Genomic DNA, 20,255 nt, shown 5'->3' with positions numbered 1-20,255 from the left:
GGGTCAGAAGTTTTTCTTATTTCTCTTTGGATATTTAACTCATCCCAGCAATGCTTCTTTCCTTTCCTGATTTCGTTTCCCCTCTTCTACAAGAATGCATCTAAGGTCGTCTCCTGTTCTTTTCTCTAGCGGTTGACTGGTGGTGTTGAAACCCAACTGCTTGCTAGCCTGTTTTTCTCTCAACAGGCCAAATTCTAGAAACACCCTCCTCCTTTTCTTCTTTGTTTCTGCCATCTGCTTCCTCCAGATCCAACAATTACCTTTGCAGACAGTACGCAGGACTGGGATAATTTTGCTAGCTCAGCCCAAACAAGAGCTATACTGACTGCCCCCTAACGCTTCCAGAGGACTGAAATTGTACAGAACTGTTTGTACCATAGTCCGGCAATGACAAACTTTCTTCATAAGGTTATTCTTTAATGATTAGGACCTTATCATTGTTTTTAAGGAAAAGCACCCTTGATTTCTTGTCCAAACACAGGGCAGCTAAAAGCAGACAGGCAAATGTTTTGACCTATCTTACTAGAAACACTCAGACCTGGAGAACCCCTTTTACCCATGTACACGGAGTCCCTGTCTGGGCACTGCTCTTATTGAAAAAGAAAAGGAGCTGAGGAGCTTCAGGAGCAGCAGTGACTCTCCAGGATCCTCCGGAATCATCTCAGGCTTAGGACTGAATCAGGCTGCATATGATGCACTGATACCGGAGTACACGCTCCCCGCTACAAACTGTTTCGAGACCTCGGACGCAGAACTCCGACACTTGCATACCTCTCCCAGGAATAGCAAACTTTTGTTCTAAGGAGCTGAGCGGACTGAGCTCTGTTTGTCCAATCCTGACTGTAGCTGTGTTTACACATCTTCTCCCTGTTCCTGCACCACTGTCATTCCCAGCTCTTCATCACTGCTCACCACCTAGTGAGCTACATCTCTTCTAATCTGCCAGCAGACCTGCTCATATGAACACATCCTCAGCAGCTGCACTGGCTTGAATGAGTTGAATTGAGCTGAATTACCAAAGACCAGCTGAAATAGGTTTGGAAAAGGCTGCAGAAGCTGTTGAGCCAGCAAAAGGAGCAAACATGGCTGTAATGAGAAGCAGATACACAAGCAGACTCACTTCCCAAAGAAAACTACTTAACTGAGCACTAACGAGGGGGGTAAAAAAACAAAACAACAAAAAATTACCTATCTAGTCAAAGCACGCCATAGGCTAAACGTGCTGTAAAAAAACCTGCAGCCTACAGAAGTCCCCCTAAAACAGAACCAGAAGCCTAAGTTTTCAGCTTGTACCCCTCTCAAAACTCCCACAAGTCGCTGCTGCCTCTCCGCTGCAATTACACACAAGAAATGCCAGCCAAAAGCAGTATACATGCAGAATGTCCACGAGACCTAAAAAAGGGCTCAAAACACAGTGGCAATTTTGAAAGCCTAGGACAAGGAAGTGCCTCGGACATTTGTGAATGCTCATCATGGACTGTTGCACCCGTCAGTAATTTAGCCTTTTGAAGACATTTGAAAAATGCAGAAGCTTAGGTTATCATAGCAGGAAACACACCAGCTGCTTTTCTCAGTTCTGATGAATCTGGTTGTCCCATCGGGAAGGGTTTCTCTTCAACTATTTCACTGTCTTCCTCCTTCTCCAGTTCTTCAAAATCGGCAGTTTCTTCAGCGGAAGAATTAGCTGGATTAGCAGCTATAAAGATGACTTCATCTTCAAAATCGCCAGGTGATTTTGCATCATGATACTCCAAAGCAGCTTGGTCTGACCTGGCAGAGAAGTTACTGTTTTCTTTGCTGACATCCGTTTTCTCCAAACCGTCTCCAGACTCTTCCACTTCAGCACCACCTTCCTCGGGATTGCTCAGAGGAAACAGAGCTGGTTTATCTCTACTTTCCGACCAAGCATCCTCCACCACTCCGTGATGATGCTCAGATGAAACTCCAGATGGTGCTTTGTTATCTTCCGTTACCTTTATTTTTTAAAAAGAAAGTTCACAATCAAGATCACACATATGCTTTTTGTCAAAGCAAGACAAAAAAAAAGAACAAATATATACCGATATTTGTCAGTTTTGCAAGTGTCGCCTTAAGCAAGGCGCTACAAAATTAGTTCTCATGCTAGCACTATCTTAGCTTTTAAAGCAGAGTGTAAAAACCAATCCCACTGTTGACTGCTTATTGAGTTTCCACAACCTTGGAGAATTAAGATGAAGTGGGCTTTGTAAGTGCTTGCTTACCCTGTCATCTCAAGGCTGTTCATTGGGTTCACTACTGTGTTTTCAAGAAGAGGGAGCTTTGCATACCTAAAATCATAACTCCAAGATTTCTCTTTTTTTATGCTTGCCTTTTCAGCTTGTATGCACTACTAACATATTTTAGCGTTCACTATGCCTGTGGCGTGGAACAAGTAAATTAATCCGGCCACACTGCACTATTACTAAGAACTTCCTACAGGAGAGAGAGCCTCTTCTTACAGTTGAGTAGCTCTTTATAACAGGCAATAACAGGTACGATAAAAACAGGTTAAGACAATTTGTTAGTACAGGTACGGAAAGCTCCTCCAGGTAGATACTAGCTTTGGAACATTACTTTGGCAACTGCATGACGAGCTGAATCAGGGAAGCCACCTGACAGAACAAAAGGAGGAGCAGAAGGGGGCAACTTCCAGGTGGACAGACTTCATTTGACAACTACACAAATGCTATCGCTGGTGCAAGGCAAGAAGCAAAACCAAGAACTTTAGGGCTAGAGAAGAGACAGCCATACAGCTCTCTTCATCGGCAGTCTATTTTTACCATAGCTTAAGGAAACCCAGGCCTTGCAAAAAGAGAGACTGAGAGTAAATGCAGCTCATGACTTTTGTTGCTTTCAGAGGTGTTTCATTCACAAAGCTTAACGAACCCAAACAACTGACTCAATCTGTATTCCTTACCCTCCTGCCATACCACCATTTCAAAAGGTATAGCGGGAAGCTGCACACATGCAATTTGGAACAATCACAGCGCCTAGTGATGCTGGAGTAAAAACCACCAAGGTGGCTGGTATTTGTTAAGAATATGTTCCTGCAGGCAGGTGATGTTACAGAAGGTCTAACATAACCTTTTTGGACCAAATTCAAGTCTGCCGTTCTGATTTGCTATTCCAGTTCTCAATATAAGGAGTATTGGAAAACTTGAAAAAAACTAAATCAAATCACAGTCTGTAAAGCCTTTAACTATAAAGATCACTAACTACAGGCCAGCTTACCCCAACAGTCCATTTTGCATTCAAGTTCTCTTCCCTGAAAGATACCCTACGCTCCTTTGCTCGTAGAGGAGGAGGTAGAGATCGTCCTGGAGATGCAGAAGGAGTTGCTAGGGGTGTAGTGCGAAGGCTGGATCTGAGAATAGACCAAGGAGTAAACACAGGAAAACCAGAAGCAGCTGTGGCCAAAACTTTTGTTACTGTTGATAACGGCTTTTGTCTTGCGCCTGTAAAGCAAGAGGGGAAAACATATCAGCCTTGTGTGATCAAAGTCGTGGTCAGTTGTCCATTGTATTTCCCTCCTCTAAAGAATTACCTTCTCTTGAGACCGATGAAGGCAAGTGGTAAGGCTTGGCTCTCTCTCTGGCCAGCTTCCTTTGAACTCTAGGAAGGATCTTGCCACATTGGTGCAATGTAGAATTCCTGGCAACTGCTCTCTCTCTCAAGCCAGGCTCACGATCATTCTGATGAACAAAAAGCATAAAGCAAGAAGGTAACTGATTACAAGAAGTTCACTGCACACAACTAAAGTATTAGTTCAAATTAAACCGAGTTTGTACCAGCAGAGAGGACAAAGTTTAGCCTCTGCACTGCTGTTTTTTCCAAAGGGACAAAAAACTTAATGGTATAAAAACCATGCATTTTATGTTTCTTATGAATCTACTGGCTTCTTTCTTCTTTTTTTTTTTAATTAATGCAACATAAAATGTTAGCGTTCAAATTAACTTCCTGAAGAAACAAGGATATGGCATCTTCTTGTCACAAGCATCAATACGTAGAATCCCTGCAAAAAGCCATCACTGAATTTGACAGAGACTGACATCGCTTAACTGGCATCACTTACGTTGTCATTCCCTTAAGTGGATTAAGAAACTGAAGCATATACATTCTTGCTTGTCGGTATGCAAGTCAAACTCCACAGAGCTATCGAGCACTTAGACAATGAGATGGTTAAGCTACAAATTGCATCTCTAAGGATCTATGTGTACTCAGAAGTCCAATTTTTAACTTACACTCGTTTTTATTGCATGGAACAAAGTATTTCACAAAGCTATGGGACAATGTGCGTACGGCAGTTAACTTAGAACTAAACTTTCCCTCTTCAAGACTGTTCCCAACGTCCTGCTTCCAAAAGGATTCTACGTCCAATAACCACACGCATGCGGAAAATATTCCACAGTCTGAATCCAACAGGGTTTGTGTTAAATACTTTGGTGGTTTCATGTTAAACAAAGTTTACAGGCTTTTGCTTCGGTTGGTTGATCCTGTTTTCTAAAACACAAACCTTAACCACAAGAGGTGTCTCCAGTAAATTCAGCTCCGATGCTCTTGAAAAATTCTTTTGTGAGATGGAACCAAGCATATTTGATTTCAATGGGCTGGATGCCATGAATGAAGTAGAAGCGCTGCATGGTGACTGCCAGCTACCACCCTGTGCTGCAGAACTTGAAGGAACAGGACGAACCACCAAATCCGGCAATCTGTGAAGATACACAATTGAAAATATGAACATAAATAAATACATGAAATAAAATCTTGAGCTGCACTCAAGACATCTGAGATGATACATAACAAAAACATTCAATGAACAAGAAATACAGGTGAACCCGCACTGCTGGGCTGATGGATCAGGCCCATGAACAAGTTACAGGCCTTCTCTTGTTTTTTCATGATTTCGTGATATGTCACACTTAATTTCCTAAATCCCTGCCATCTGAGGCAAGAGTAATGCAATTTTACGTTGCACCAGTGATGTAATTCTCATGTCAGAAGAAAATTCCTCTGCATTTCAATGCTGGGGCCACTTCAAATTCTCCACTTAGTTGTGTCCCCAAGCCGACCTTTTCTTTAACAGGTACAAAGCTAAATTTTGTTAACGGCTGTCCCAACAAATGCGTCGGGCAACTCTGCATCAGGGAGAGGACGTGTTATGACTGGTGGTTCTGTAGCTCTAGGCCTAGAATTAAAAGGAAAATGTAGCTGACTTGCACTCCCCTCAAGTCCAAACGTACCAGAATTCAAGTTTCACCTTGAATATACTACCTCTAGGAAAATCATCTGACAACTGCTAGCTTCTTTTTTGCTCTTTATAATTCTGCCTGGTTTTGAGTGAAAAAAAAAAGAAAAAGGCAGAAACGAAGCAGAAGCTGGGCACAAAGTGGTAAAAGATTGCTATTTGATCACACAATCAAGTCTACCAAAACCTGTACACCAATAGCTTGTTGGCAATCATGGGTTTCGTTTCAGCTACCTTAAATTCTGTAAACACTTTTACTGTAATGTAAATAGATGTATTCGCATAAATGAGACTATCATAGCAGAAGAACTCTCGCTCCAAGTATTACTTACGATGAATCGATTCTTAAATGTTATATCTTGTAGGTGCAAAAAAAGCCAAAGAAAGCTTTATTCAGGTGCCCCTTCCCTCCAAAACACTAACATAATTCAAGTGGATTTCTCTCTCTCTCCCTCTCTCCAAACACGCAGCTCAAGACTAAACTTTGTTAAAAGGCTGCTTACCTCTCACGGCATGAGCAACTGGTTTCCTGCTCATTTCCTACCCCTACTTCTCCAATTTTGGACAATACATTACTGATGAACGTTGCTCTTGTACGCACATTTCCTGCATTTGCTTGTTTTGTTACTGTTGATAACGGCTTTTGTCTTGCGCCTGTAAAGCAAGAGGGGAAAACATATCAGCCTTGTGTGATCAAAGTCGTGGTCAGTTGTCCATTGTATTTCCCTCCTCTAAAGAATTACCTTCTCTTGAGACCGATGAAGGCAAGTGGTAAGGCTTGGCTCTCTCTCTGGCCAGCTTCCTTTGAACTCTAGGAAGGATCTTGCCACATTGGTGCAATGTAGAATTCCTGGCAACTGCTCTCTCTCTCAAGCCAGGCTCACGATCATTCTGATGAACAAAAAGCATAAAGCAAGAAGGTAACTGATTACAAGAAGTTCACTGCACACAACTAAAGTATTAGTTCAAATTAAACCGAGTTTGTACCAGCAGAGAGGACAAAGTTTAGCCTCTGCACTGCTGTTTTTTCCAAAGGGACAAAAAACTTAATGGTATAAAAACCATGCATTTTATGTTTCTTATGAATCTACTGGCTTCTTTCTTCTTTTTTTTTTAATTAATGCAACATAAAATGTTAGCGTTCAAATTAACTTCCTGAAGAAACAAGGATATGGCATCTTCTTGTCACAAGCATCAATACGTAGAATCCCTGCAAAAAGCCATCACTGAATTTGACAGAGACTGACATCGCTTAACTGGCATCACTTACGTTGTCATTCCCTTAAGTGGATTAAGAAACTGAAGCATATACATTCTTGCTTGTCGGTATGCAAGTCAAACTCCACAGAGCTATCGAGCACTTAGACAATGAGATGGTTAAGCTACAAATTGCATCTCTAAGGATCTATGTGTACTCAGAAGTCCAATTTTTAACTTACACTCGTTTTTATTGCATGGAACAAAGTATTTCACAAAGCTATGGGACAATGTGCGTACGGCAGTTAACTTAGAACTAAACTTTCCCTCTTCAAGACTGTTCCCAACGTCCTGCATCCAAAAGGATTCTACGTCCAATAACCACACGCATGCGGGAAATATTCCACAGTCTGAATCGAACAGGGTTTGTGTTAAATACTTCGGTGGTTTCATGTTAAACAAAGCTTACAGGCTTTTGCTTCGGTTGGTTGATCCTGTTTTCTAAAACACAAACCTTAACCACAAGAGGTGTCTCCAGTAAATTCAGCTCCGATGCTCTTGAAAAATTCTTTTGTGAGATGGAACCAAGCATATTTGATTTCAATGGGCTGGATGCCATGAATGAAGTAGAAGCGCTGCATGGTGACTGCCAGCTACCACCCTGTGCTGCAGAACTTGAAGGAACAGGACGAACCACCAAATCCGGCAATCTGTGAAGATACACAATTGAAAATATGAACATAAATAAATACATGAAATAAAATCTTGAGCTGCACTCAAGACATCTGAGATGATACATAACAAAAACATTCAATGAACAAGAAATACAGGTGAACCCGCACTGCTGGGCTGATGGATCAGGCCCATGAACAAGTTACAGGCCTTCTCTTGTTTTTTCATGATTTCGTGACATGTCACACTTAATTTCCTAAATCCCTGCCATCTGAGGCAAGAGTAATGCAATTTTACGTTGCACCAGTGATGTAATTCTCATGTCAGAAGAAAATTCCTCTGCATTTCAATGCTGGGGCCACTTCAAATTCTCCACTTAGTTGTGTCCCCAAGCCGACCTTTTCTTTAACAGGTACAAAGCTAAATTTTGTTAACGGCTGTCCCAACAAATGCGTCGGGCAACTCTGCATCAGGGAGAGGACGTGTTATGACTGGTGGTTCTGTAGCTCTAGGCCTAGAATTAAAAGGAAAATGTAGCTGACTTGCACTCCCCTCAAGTCCAAACGTACCAGAATTCAAGTTTCACCTTGAATATACTACCTCTAGGAAAATCATCTGACAACTGCTAGCTTCTTTTTTGCTCTTTATAATTCTGCCTGGTTTTGAGTGAAAAAAAAAAGAAAAAGGCAGAAACGAAGCAGAAGCTGGGCACAAAGTGGTAAAAGATTGCTATTTGATCACACAATCAAGTCTACCAAAACCTGTACACCAATAGCTTGTTGGCAATCATGGGTTTCGTTTCAGCTACCTTAAATTCTGTAAACACTTTTACTGTAATGTAAATAGATGTATTCGCATAAATGAGACTATCATAGCAGAAGAACTCTCGCTCCAAGTATTACTTACGATGAATCGATTCTTAAATGTTATATCTTGTAGGTGCAAAAAAAGCCAAAGAAAGCTTTATTCAGGTGCCCCTTCCCTCCAAAACACTAACATAATTCAAGTGGATTTCTCTCTCTCTCCCTCTCTCCAAACACGCAGCTCAAGACTAAACTTTGTTAAAAGGCTGCTTACCTCTCACGGCATGAGCAACTGGTTTCCTGCTCATTTCCTACCCCTACTTCTCCAATTTTGGACAATACATTACTGATGAACGTTGCTCTTGTACGCACATTTCCTGCATTTGCTTGTTTTGTTACTGTTGATAACGGCTTTTGTCTTGCGCCTGTAAAGCAAGAGGGGAAAACATATCAGCCTTGTGTGATCAAAGTCGTGGTCAGTTGTCCATTGTATTTCCCTCCTCTAAAGAATTACCTTCTCTTGAGACCGATGAAGGCAAGTGGTAAGGCTTGGCTCTCTCTCTGGCCAGCTTCCTTTGAACTCTAGGAAGGATCTTGCCACATTGGTGCAATGTAGAATTCCTGGCAACTGCTCTCTCTCTCAAGCCAGGCTCACGATCATTCTGATGAACAAAAAGCATAAAGCAAGAAGGTAACTGATTACAAGAAGTTCACTGCACACAACTATCTCCGCTATTTCTAATTAGTGAATACATTTCCTCCACAGATACTGTATAATACCGCCACTGCACAGAGGAGCAGCAAGTTCTACTCCTTGGCACACACCAATTTCACCTGGTAATTTCAGCAAAGGGCAAGGCAGACTAGGATAAGAACAGAACCTACAACTTCAAGTTGAAACAATTCTGGCACTCGGCAGAACCTCACTCCGATACGCTTGTTCTCACCTGCAATTTTCAAATGGCTTACGAAATAGCAGGCTTTCCCTTGTTTTTCCTGAAACACCAATGTCCGAGATGACTGAATATTCAGGGCAACTGCAAATTACAGTGGACGCAATGATGAGAATATTAAAACAAGTAAGAAAAGGCTACCTACACACACCTTCTGGCCAAATGAAAGTTTTCAAATGCAGGACCTAAACCTTCCAAGACCACCTTATAAGTGCGATCCACTGGAAAACTATGGTTCCGGAACACAGAAAATGTATCACAGATTCATAACAGAAGTTCGCAAAACGCAAAATTTAATCTGGCTGTTTTGAGAAACAGAAGTTAGATAAGAATTTCTGTCATCAAAGGGGTAAAACAGAAGTTGTGGAGTCGCAGAGCTCATGCTATAACTGGAGGAAATAAAAAGAAAACCAAACCAGCACACAGATTTTACCTGTGCATTGGCATCCAGACTGCTCTCAGCTAGAAAAATAAAGTTGTGTGCAAGATTCAAGAGGTGACATACAACATACTCTTCATGCCACAGAAAGGAGTGACACAAACAGCGTTCGGCAATCTAAACCATTATTCCTTAGATGCAAACAAACTATTTTAAGTGGAGTCAACAATGGTCTGCAACACTTAGTTTATAACTTCACGCAGTAGCTTTGGAGTAGTGAAATATTTTGTTCAACTTTTAGGTTCAGCTGGAACGGAAAGTGTAGAAACTTATTCCTAGTATTTCAAAGAATGGTATAAAAACCAAAGCGTTGATTTTTATTTTATTTACTACCAAAAATGGTTAGTAACACCTAACAGAAACCTGCACACTTGACAGAACTTGCACGCTTACCGTAAGATTAACGTTCATTGAACGATTCGACTGCAGCGCTGGGATATAGTTGGCACGCTGCACATGGTGGTCTAAAGGAAATCTAAGATTCCGGACAGCAGCATCGCTCTGTAAAATCTTCTCCAAACACTCCTATGAGAAATAACACATTTCAAAAATCTGTTATGATTCTGCCTCTTCTCTTTTCAAAGAGACCATTAAGATTTTTTTCGTGTCCACACTTACTTGTTCAGTGCCTGTGAAAGGTAGCTTCAGTAAGTCTTCCATTAGTCCCATCTCCTGACAGATTTCATACACGTGTTTTAACAGCTCTTTGATGTTTAACCTGGTGGCATGTTGCTGCAACAGACCCCAAGCCTCCACCACGCACCTGTAATTCAATTTTTTGAGATGTAAAGGAATATTAATAGTATCACCAAAAAGATGCCCCCAAACGACTGTATTCAGAGTTTAAAGGGAATTTAGGGCATGGTGATTCGCATTAGTTGTTCTCCACCTTTCACAATATTGGAATGCCAAAACGGTGGGATAGGTTTCTTTACCTATTGGACAACAACACCGTGAGGAAAAGCCGCACTTCACTGCTGCTTGACATTGCTGGCTTCATCATCTGTATGTATCTGAGGGCTCGCCTACGCTCTCCTTGGCACATCAGGGATTGAATAATTCTCCTGTGCTGCCATGACACAGTTTTGATTGTGGCTGGATGAAAGAGCAGGGCCAGTGAATTCTGTAGAGGTTAGAGGTCAGGTGTATTATCATATGCACGTGCACGCACGCCACAAGAACATTCAAAAGTATCTTAAGTAAGGGTGGACGTGTGTCAAATAAACTTAGATGACTAACTACTGTAGATAAAAATTCTCAAGTATTTGCAAAAAAAATAATCCAGTTAGCCATACAGAACAAAGCGAGTGTTTTAAAAGGAGTAATTCACACTTTTCCAGAGTAACCAAATCTCTGTGTACAAACACCACTTTCTATAAATACATTACTAAATAATAAGCTATTCTCCCAGACAAACAGATATATTAACTTTGTGACAGGCAAAGAACAACCTTCAGCATCAGAAAGAACATGAATTAGGTTGAACAGTCACTTCTGCAGTCTTCTGCCTCAAACCTTGCTGCTATGATCATAGTTTTAATATTTAAAGTACCTAAAACACTGTCTTTGAGAAAGCGCTCCATCGGTCTGCTGGAAGCAACCTAAATGGATGGCTTTGAAAACTCAAGTATCAAGCATGATTAAAGTTGATTTCTTCTTTGTTTTAATCCATTTCCTGTCAAAGTGGCTAAAAGAGAATTTCAGATTATAACTTATTGCTAAAGATGTCGAAGCAGTATGACAAAAGGGCTTCTAATGTTGTAGCACCTGTTATTAGCTAAGCACCGATTTTTTAAAATCATTTTACAGATTACAGCTTTGGACTGTAAGGGATGTCTAACTGAACTGTAACGTACTTACTTCGTAATCATTGTGATCTAGAAGCCAAAAACCTTCAACAAGCTTAACAAGTCCCCAAGGGATAGCAAAGGCAGTTGGGAAGGAGTCGATTGAAGTCTCTGTTTTATTCGGAAAGGAACGCGTGATATCTAGCAGCAAGTAAATTGTCTGACATCAAGTATCTAGTTAAGGCTAATCAATTTGGAAGACCAAACACTTATCACATCACGTTTCGAAAAACACAGTGAAGTCAGGATATACAAGTGGTAGGAAGCAGAAAATACTGCCGTATTAGTCTTGCCATTTTGAGCTATTCTAACTTGAGGACGGTCAGGTCCTAACCACAAAACTGCATTCTGAATAAATAGCCACAAAGAAATACTCTTTGATTTCTGTAAGGCATTCAGAAAGGTTAACTTTAGATACTTAAATACTTCCGTTGTTACAAACTCAGGCTCCCTCTTTAGTCACTGGAGCTACCAGTTGGACATTCAAAACACCTGAACATCCAATGCTTAATTATTAAAGCAAACAAATTCTACCGTTGGTTTTTTCCTCATTTCCAGAGTATATAGAACAATGTAAATTAAGGTGTCCTTACAAGACAACGTAGCACTGAATGATTGACACTGGATTTAAAACAGTATGCGGATCACTCATCGGTAGTGTCATTTTCTCTTTCTGACATCCGTTTTTAGGGACATATTCTAATAAGACAGCTCTGGGGTACAACCGTTTTTAAACCCCTTGCTCTCTAGGCTCCCCTCTCGGGTTAGGCAGCAAACAACAAAAAGTAATTCTGTATATTTCAGCAGCTTAAAAATTAAGTTTCTGCCCGATGACTTTTCTCTTCTCTCCCTTTCTTATTCGGTGTGCCTGCACTTCTAACAGAACAAAAGCAAGCACTGCTATCTGGGCTGGAAGACGGATGAATTGGGCAAAAATCAGGTACCGGTTAGAAATCCTTCTGCTCTCAAGCAGCACGTATTACTGCATCATCCTAGTAAGCAGCCATTTGCTACAGGTACGGGTGCTTTAAAAAATTAAACACTGTGCTAAGTTTTGAGAAAAACCAAGGGAGATTTTTATCTTTAACATTTCTCAGTAAACCTGTTTTCGCATGTCAGAAAAGACTTTGCAACAAAACATTAAAAAAAAAATCATAAAGAATCCACGGTACAAAGAAATAAAACAATGCTCCTGTCCACGCCTTCATTCTAAACTAAATGTTTTCACTTGCACTGTGTTGGAAGCATAAATTCAAAAACATTATTAAAGGCGCAGGTGACAAACATTTAAGAACATTTATGTGCATATGCTGAAGGTGTAGTAAAAATAACGAGAAAGGATACAATTGCATGTTTGTAGCTTTCTTCAATGCCTTCTAGCAAATAGAGATCCAGCAGTGCCTGAAAATGAAAAATCAAAAGTTTTTTAAAAACTCCTGTCTTTCATGAATCATGGGCTTTTGGGTGGGGCTTTGGGGGGTTCGTTGCTGTTTTCAGGGAACGTAACACTCACGTGTAAACTAGCAGGTGGGTATTTCCCAGTTCCTCCTTCATCTCTCCGCCACAACTTCTCAACTTGGTCTCCTAACTGGGAAACCATTCCATCAATCATCAAGCAGTCAGAATCCCATTTTCCTCTGGAACAAAAGGTAGCAAGGATTTGGAGAGTCAAACACTAATTCCAGCCTCTCAGTGTAACAGATCTCCTCCAGTCAAACCAAACAGAAAAAAGCTCCCACGAGGCAAAGAAAGTGACAAACACACAAAGGCATGATTATGACTTGAAACGCACATGAAAGAAACGTCCGAGTCAGGTGAAAGATGTTTGTTAGATCATAGTGAATGATTCGAGGAGTTCCAAACAGACATCCTGGAAAGCTCCCCTACTAAGGGACCTTTTCGTTTTCAGGTTCTCTCTTTTGCTGTCTTACTTGTAGTACAAAGGAAGTGTGAACAAAGTTTTTTATGTGCCAGAAATAACCACTCTCCTACTGTCTAACAGAGGAAACGGAACAGTATCAAAAGACCAGGACTATTCTTTAGCGCAAGTCTAATGCCTCCCGTTGGAGTGTCCCAATACACAGCTGTGAGAAGACAACACCGCGGAAAGTTCAGATTTTGTTCTCAGCAGCTCACTTTTGCTACTGAAAAAAAGTTGTTTTCAGAAAGCTGAGCATACAGGTGAAGCTTAGTGTCATCTTAAGCAGCATTTATGTTTCTGTGCACAGACCATTACAACCATGGATGGGTGAAGCTTTAAAAATTGCTTTCTTCACAAGTCCATCACAATCTTTGGCTGACTGCGACACTACCCTTTAATTTCCCCATAATAAGAAGCAGAAAGAGCACACTGGAGGTTGTATGCTTCTAAGGGACATCTGAGCCGGTATGGAAGTTACTTGAGAAGTAAGCTAAGTAAGATGAACTTTAAAGTCAATAGCTACTACACCGCAGCTTGCACCTTAACTCATCTTGCAGCATCCTGTTCTTGTTTGCGGTGCCATAGCCTAAGCTTCTTTAGCTCTTTATTTAGTTTTCAGCACAATTTCCAAAGAAAAATCTATTATCGTCTAATCCAAGGCATATCACCTATATGCTAGTGAGCTAGCGCAGCAAAGAGAGTTCACGTTCAGCAAGTGACTTTTATCCAACAGCCAGTAGAGTGCTAGGTGTGCCAACTACATCGAACTCTGACTATCTCATTAAATCACACAAATGTACTTGTGATTTAGGCCAATACAGTTATTACCCTTGCTCGCTAGTCAATAAACGAGATGAGGTTTGGTTTGGGTTTAAAACTGGCTTTCTTCTCTGTCCAAAACACCTGTTCTGTGAACACCGTGCTTTGCTGAACGGGAGATCGCTGACCCTCTCCTGAACACATGACCTTTTTCAGTAGTACCAAATGATACAGATTGGCCGCTGGATTAAGTACGCTACCAAGAAACGATGATGCCAACAAATGGTACTAAGCAGAGGTATACACAAATGTTGTAACACAGGAAAGTAACCTCCGTGTTCAAGAGAACGCATGCATCACTGAAGCGGAGAGGATTGCCGGCAACTGCATTAAGCAGAGCAAATACCAACTGTTGATAGCAAAGCCACTCACTCACTGCCACTTCTGATTTCGCAGTGGAAGTGTTCTCGAGTTCTCCTGTAAGGCTCACCTTGATAAACGCTCAAGTTTCTGTCGATGACCAGTGTAGTAGCTCTGAATCAGAGGGTAATTGTAGAAAGGTCTACCCAAACGCGCATCATCATCTACAGGCAATAAAGTAAAAGCAAGTTAAAGAAGCAATATCACATGTTGAAACTAAAACGTTTGACTAAAAAGACAGAAGATCATACGAGCTAAGCATCAAGAAGCACAGGCAAGCCTCCCACTTTGAAAGAAGCCAATCCTCTTTCTGCCTTTGCTAACGGAGTGGTGAGACACAAGACTCAACTCCTTCTTCTCTCAAGTGCCATTTCAAGTTTACAATTGAGGTAGCATTCAGAACACGTACTGTAAGCAGAAGCTCACTACAGAAAGGACAATTCTCAAAGGGAATGGTTTCTTAAACATGTCATGTGAGCATTTGTGAGACAATGAAGGCTGACAATAGACTTTATAATCCACCCAAATAAAGAAGTATTGCCGAGGTGTATTTTTTCCTCAGGCAATGAATAAAAAGTTCCAAACACGCAGGTAATGCCTTTGCTGTAAAAACAAGCATTCCAGGATTTGTTGTGTAATAGTAATTTGTTTCAAATCCCAAGTCTTGCAAGCTGTGGACACAAGCAACTCCTTCAAGTCAGAGGCTTATTGCTCTTTCTAAGGAACATCCAGGAAAGAAACTGCTTGCATTATTCTACACTAGGTATTTGAAAAAAACAGTAAAATCTCCATTTCACCAGCACAACTTCAGCACTGACAAAACATTTACAAAAACATGGCTAAGCATGTGTTCATCAGAATCACTTACTGGATAGTCTCCCTGTTACAAATGTATTACAGTTCATGCTTACCTAAACCCTCTGGAAGGAGACTGGATCGACAGAACCAGATGACCACTCGTGCATACAAAGAAAGGAGGCCAGTTACCACCTGCTTGTTTGTCAAGTCTGTAAAACCTGAAAAAAAGGCACGAGATGATTCTTGTTATCCAATTCCTTTCATTTTTACAAACCCCCTTTCATCATCCCAAATAGAAAGTATAAAAGTAACGTGGTAGACATCGCGGTCTTTGCATTTCTCACTCTGTGGCACCTTCTTATTTGAAGAAAAAAAACACATTCACCACCAAACCAAAAAAGCAACCCCTACAAAGAACCAGATTCACTAAAGCTTCAAAGAAAAAAAACCTAAAGCCGGAACTATTACATACACTCACGAATAAGACATTTGTTTTTCACGTAGCGGGGGATTTTTACCGTAGCAAAGGGATAGTCTTCTTTTCCCCTCAATATGCCAAGGACAAGTGATAACATAAAAAGCTACAGAAACTCAAGTAACTTACTTCACAAGTTACTCATTTGTGCTTCCTTTGTATTTTCTAGCAATTTGCAATACAACATTCGCATGCAATTATAAATTGCTAGCTAAGAATTAAAAGGAATCATTTGCAGCGCTACCACATCCGGTTGCTGGAATCTCCACCCAGCTGCTTACACAGCTTCTCGCTGAATGTAGCCTCCCCTACCCACTTGCATGAACTCCACAACCAACTGTTTCCCTGAAATCAACGCGTATTAAGTGGTAGTCCCAACTTCTCAGATTTCAGCCCCTTCTCCCAGCTAAATTTGGCTGTCTTCCAATCATCAAAACCAACAGAAGCTCATCTTTCCACACTTACAACTCAAGCATAATTCCAAATCTTAGTAAAACATACCAAAGATTTCATATATACGATTACAAACCTTTTTCAGTAAGCTCTTGTGCTTCTGTTAGAAAACAGGTTAAGACCGTGCTCAGGTTGCTCCAAAGCAACTGGCAGTGCTGAAGAGACTGTAACGTCTGCGGGTCAACAAAGTTGCGAGAGCCATCAAACAGCGGAACACCTTTTCAAGAATAAATATTACATCATTAGCCTTCAGAGCAATTTCAGAGCTTCAAAGTACGCTTAAAGAACCCCGTGCAGTACCATATACCGCCACGTTCCTGAATAAGCTCAATTAGAAAGAACCATTTTGTGTTGGCAGAATGACTACACTAGTACTCACATATTTGGTCAAACTCATCTTTTGCATAGATCACTTTCTTCCATGTCCACTCAAGAACAAACTGTAAATTAGCAGCAGAACTTGGCTGCGCTTTAAAAAAAGAAAACAAAAAAGAAATGAATCGACAATTGCAAACTAGAAAAATATATAACGTAAGAACAACGTAAGAAGTATTACCTTCAGATGCCCAATGTTTAATGCATCCAGTCAGAAGTTCTAAAGAACCTGTCTGGACGGCAGCTGACAATACCGCTTCTAACTGCTCCTCCTAAACGTAACCGACAAAATAAACTGAGAATCTTACATGCTTTCAATATCTGAACCAGTAACAGCAAGCGTTTGTTTCTAACTGTACACTCATTCAGACATCACACAGTCCACTAGTACACACGCAGCTAATTCCACATTCCTTTTCTTAACTCTAGCCACAGGCTGCACTGCTTGTTGGTCTGAGAAACACGTTAAACTTTCCCTCTAACATTTCAACTTACTGAAGGCTGATTCTAACCTTTATTTGCATGCCTCTGCAGTATAGTCTCAGTTTACCGAGTTCCAACTATTTCCGGTAACATCCTCTGCTAATACCCGTCACGCATTTTGCATGTAGAAGTTTGCCATCAGGAATGCGTGAAGGGGACAGAGCAAAGACAACGGTGCAACGCTTGCACGGAAACGGGGAAGCTAAGGGCAAGCAGCTTCCTAGACTCTGAAGACATGAAGCAGTTCAGACACCCAAAACTTTACCATTTTCTAAAATGACAGAAAAAGACGTGACACATTTAAATTCTAATAGGTTTAAATTGTAGGCTGCTCAAATACTGTATTATAATGCAGTGGTAATCCTTGAGAAGGATAATGCACAGCTATGCACAGACGTGCGATTATTAAGTAGCAGCTTATTTCAGCTGGTGGTGTGATTACTTCTTTCAGGTGAAATGACCCTTCACAAAATTTTACTTCTTTCTTTTTGTTTTTTTCTTTGTTTGTTTTTTTAATGTGGTTTTTTTTAAACACATTCAAAAGTAGCTTTCCCTTCTAGGCAAAATCATTACATTCAAAGCAATTTCTACACATTAGAATACACATATGATATGTCCATCTTTTTCTGAAAATGGGTTTCAGACAAGGAAACACACCAGATACTACTTACGGTGGCAAACAAAACTCCAAACCCAGCTTCTCGACCCTAATTCTGAAATTTGTCTTACTAACTTTCAAAAGAAATCCCTGCTCAAATGCATAACAAGTCTCTGAATGATATGGCCACAATTCAGCAAAGGTTATTAAAACACGTCTTGGTTGCCCAAGCTATTTCCAAACCGGAGCTGACATCAGAACATCCCATTTGAATGCAAGAGTCTACGCCAGGCTTGCAAAATAAGCAGTCTATGGGCTAGGGCAGCTTGCCAAGAAACTTCTTTTAGCTACCACACTGTGCAGAAGTGTTATTTGCCTTAACGCATTTCCACAAATCTGGTGAACAGTCCAGTAGACAGGAAGATGAGGGCAGCGAGAAGACCGCTCTCCCCTTCCTACTAATGGCTCCACTGTGTGACGACTAGCTAGCTAATCGTTTAGCTTAGATCCTGCCTGCGTGAAGAGGGGCTGTTCATCACAAAGGCTCCGTCTCTCATGAAACTCTTCAGATGAGAGAGAAAGGTTGGTGCACTGCAAGTGGAAAACCTGTGACGAGGCGGGGGGAGTCACTATGGTGGGACAAAGCAGAGAGAAGATAGTGGGTGTCAGGAGATAAAGGCGATTCAGGTGTTGCAGCAACAAGGGGGCAGTCTAAGCAGAGTAAATTGGGCTACGAGGCTACAGAGGTGAAGATCTGCTTTGAGAGGCTGCAGGAAAGCCTACTGATGAAGGGAAGATGAGGGGGAGCGGTGATGAAGTTGTCAGGCAGAGCTGACAAGAGTAATTGTTTACCACAGCCCAATTCCTTGGAAGCAAGCGATCACGTCTAGTGCAGCAAGCTGATGTTTGCAACAGCTCTCATCCGAGTGAGGCACCCCCATAGTCAGCTACTGCACTGAACATAAGGCTTTGAGAAACCGATGGGGCGAAGGTTGTTGTGAGGGAAAGATGCTTTATGTTGCGCATGACCAGCACTGCCTGCACGCTTCCTTGTGCGTATCTGTGGCACGGAATTAAGAGATGGGTCTCTCAACGCAGATCTCTTAGTGCTGCCCCCACTCAAACTCGGTAGTTTGGATTGAAGAATACTATAACTTCTGCTAACTCAAGTCAACACCTGCATTTCAGTGCAACTTGCGAATAATAGGAAAATCAGATTATCATGTCTTGTAGCCTCTACAGCCCTCTCAGACGAGATGGATGTATTTCCCCCTTGATTCCCTGATACGCACTCACCTGACTCAAACTGGATGGCTGGACATCAACGCGTCTTGGAGACAGCAAGCCAGCTACAAGACACCTGTTGTAGCTATCGTGAATGGTTTCACTTATAGAAGGACCACATTTCTTTAAAAATTTCAAGGCCTGAAACATTAATCAAAAACTACGGATTAAGACAGCAGTATTATTCAGTCACTAAGGTTCTGAATAATCGCTAAGAGAAATAAAAAAAAATGTTCACTTAAATTGTTAGAAAGCTTGCATCAGTAAGCACTACTACGTAGAGTCTTAAAGACGGCAGCCAAACTAACCGCTACGGTTTATAAAAAATATCCTGTAAAACAAAAGGTCAGCCCTTGCAATGCTTAATTAAGTATTCTCTAGCTTCTCTGTCAATACACAGACCTTTTTTTACCCTGAACACTGACACAAAATGTATTCTATATAAGCTAAAGCTAGCACACAACTTTAAATCACGCTTTGGAAGACCCTTTCTGTGCTTGTTTGTGCAGAAGTTGATTTATGTTGGAAACACTTAGCGAGCTGAAATTTAATTCAAAATTATTTGTCACAAGCTGTGCAGTGGCTTGGAAGTTTTAATTAGGCCAAGTGCGGGAGAAAAAAAAAAATAATCGTTTCTTCTCAAACAGTTAAGTAATATTTCATTTTCTCCATTCTGCCCTCCTTTTTCAAGTTAATCAGGCATCAAAACCCTAACTCAAGACTATGGAGGCAGTTCCACTGATGGGTAATGCAGAAGTAACAGCTTTCCCCAACTTCCACAACAGTTTTGTTCCTGCTCCTACAGCAACGTTGTATTCCGCTCTAGACATTCAATCCCTCAGCGTGCTTCAACAGGAGACAGTGGTAGTTCTACAGTCCCAAGAGTGGACCTAAAATGTTACCATTTGCATAAAACTGGCAGGACACCATTGCAATCATGCATGTGGATGGGCAGGATGGGCATAAAATGGTCTCCGACCCTGAAAGCAGTGCAATAGAAAACATAGGAAAGGTTCATCTCTTGCCATTCTCAATAAAGATACAGTAAAAGATCACCTCCTTCTGGAAGCCGGTGCAAGTCATACGAACAACTCCGGAGCTCAGCAAGCACGTACCATCTGCAGAGACAATGAACGTTTGACAGCCTTCCATACTCTCGCACTTAGCTTATGACCACTTTACGTTTTGTAAATAGCAGTATCTGGAAAGCTGTAACTGAGTACCCATTTTCTTCATCAGATCACTTCCAAACTTACTTTTTTGAAAATAATTACTGCGTGTAGCAATTTTATCTCTAGTGCTATCAAGGTGCTCTGCTCTGAGCTTCAGTTCAACGTCATTTCATTTGATGACCATCACCCCTTCACAGGCTACGTTACAAAAGCACCACAACCCAAAACTCAGCAGACTGTCAGATATGTGTCACAGTGTTAAACACCTTGTTAGTACAACGTAATCAAGGGTTGGGCTTGTGGGCGTTTGGGGCTTTTTGGTTTCGGATGGGGTTTGAGTGAC

At 41.2% G+C, this 20,255-nt stretch overlaps 1 pseudogene; it reads right to left on the bottom strand.

The window, feature by feature from the left end:
* LOC142037702 (protein ELYS-like) overlaps positions 1–20,255 on the bottom strand; it is a 38,602-nt pseudogene that overhangs the window by 8,099 nt on the left and 10,248 nt on the right.

This window comes from Buteo buteo, chromosome 12 (genome assembly GCF_964188355.1).
Source record: "Buteo buteo chromosome 12, bButBut1.hap1.1, whole genome shotgun sequence".
Classification (NCBI taxonomy): domain Eukaryota; kingdom Metazoa; phylum Chordata; class Aves; order Accipitriformes; family Accipitridae; genus Buteo; species Buteo buteo.
This window is presented reverse-complemented; position numbering and strand designations above follow the sequence as displayed.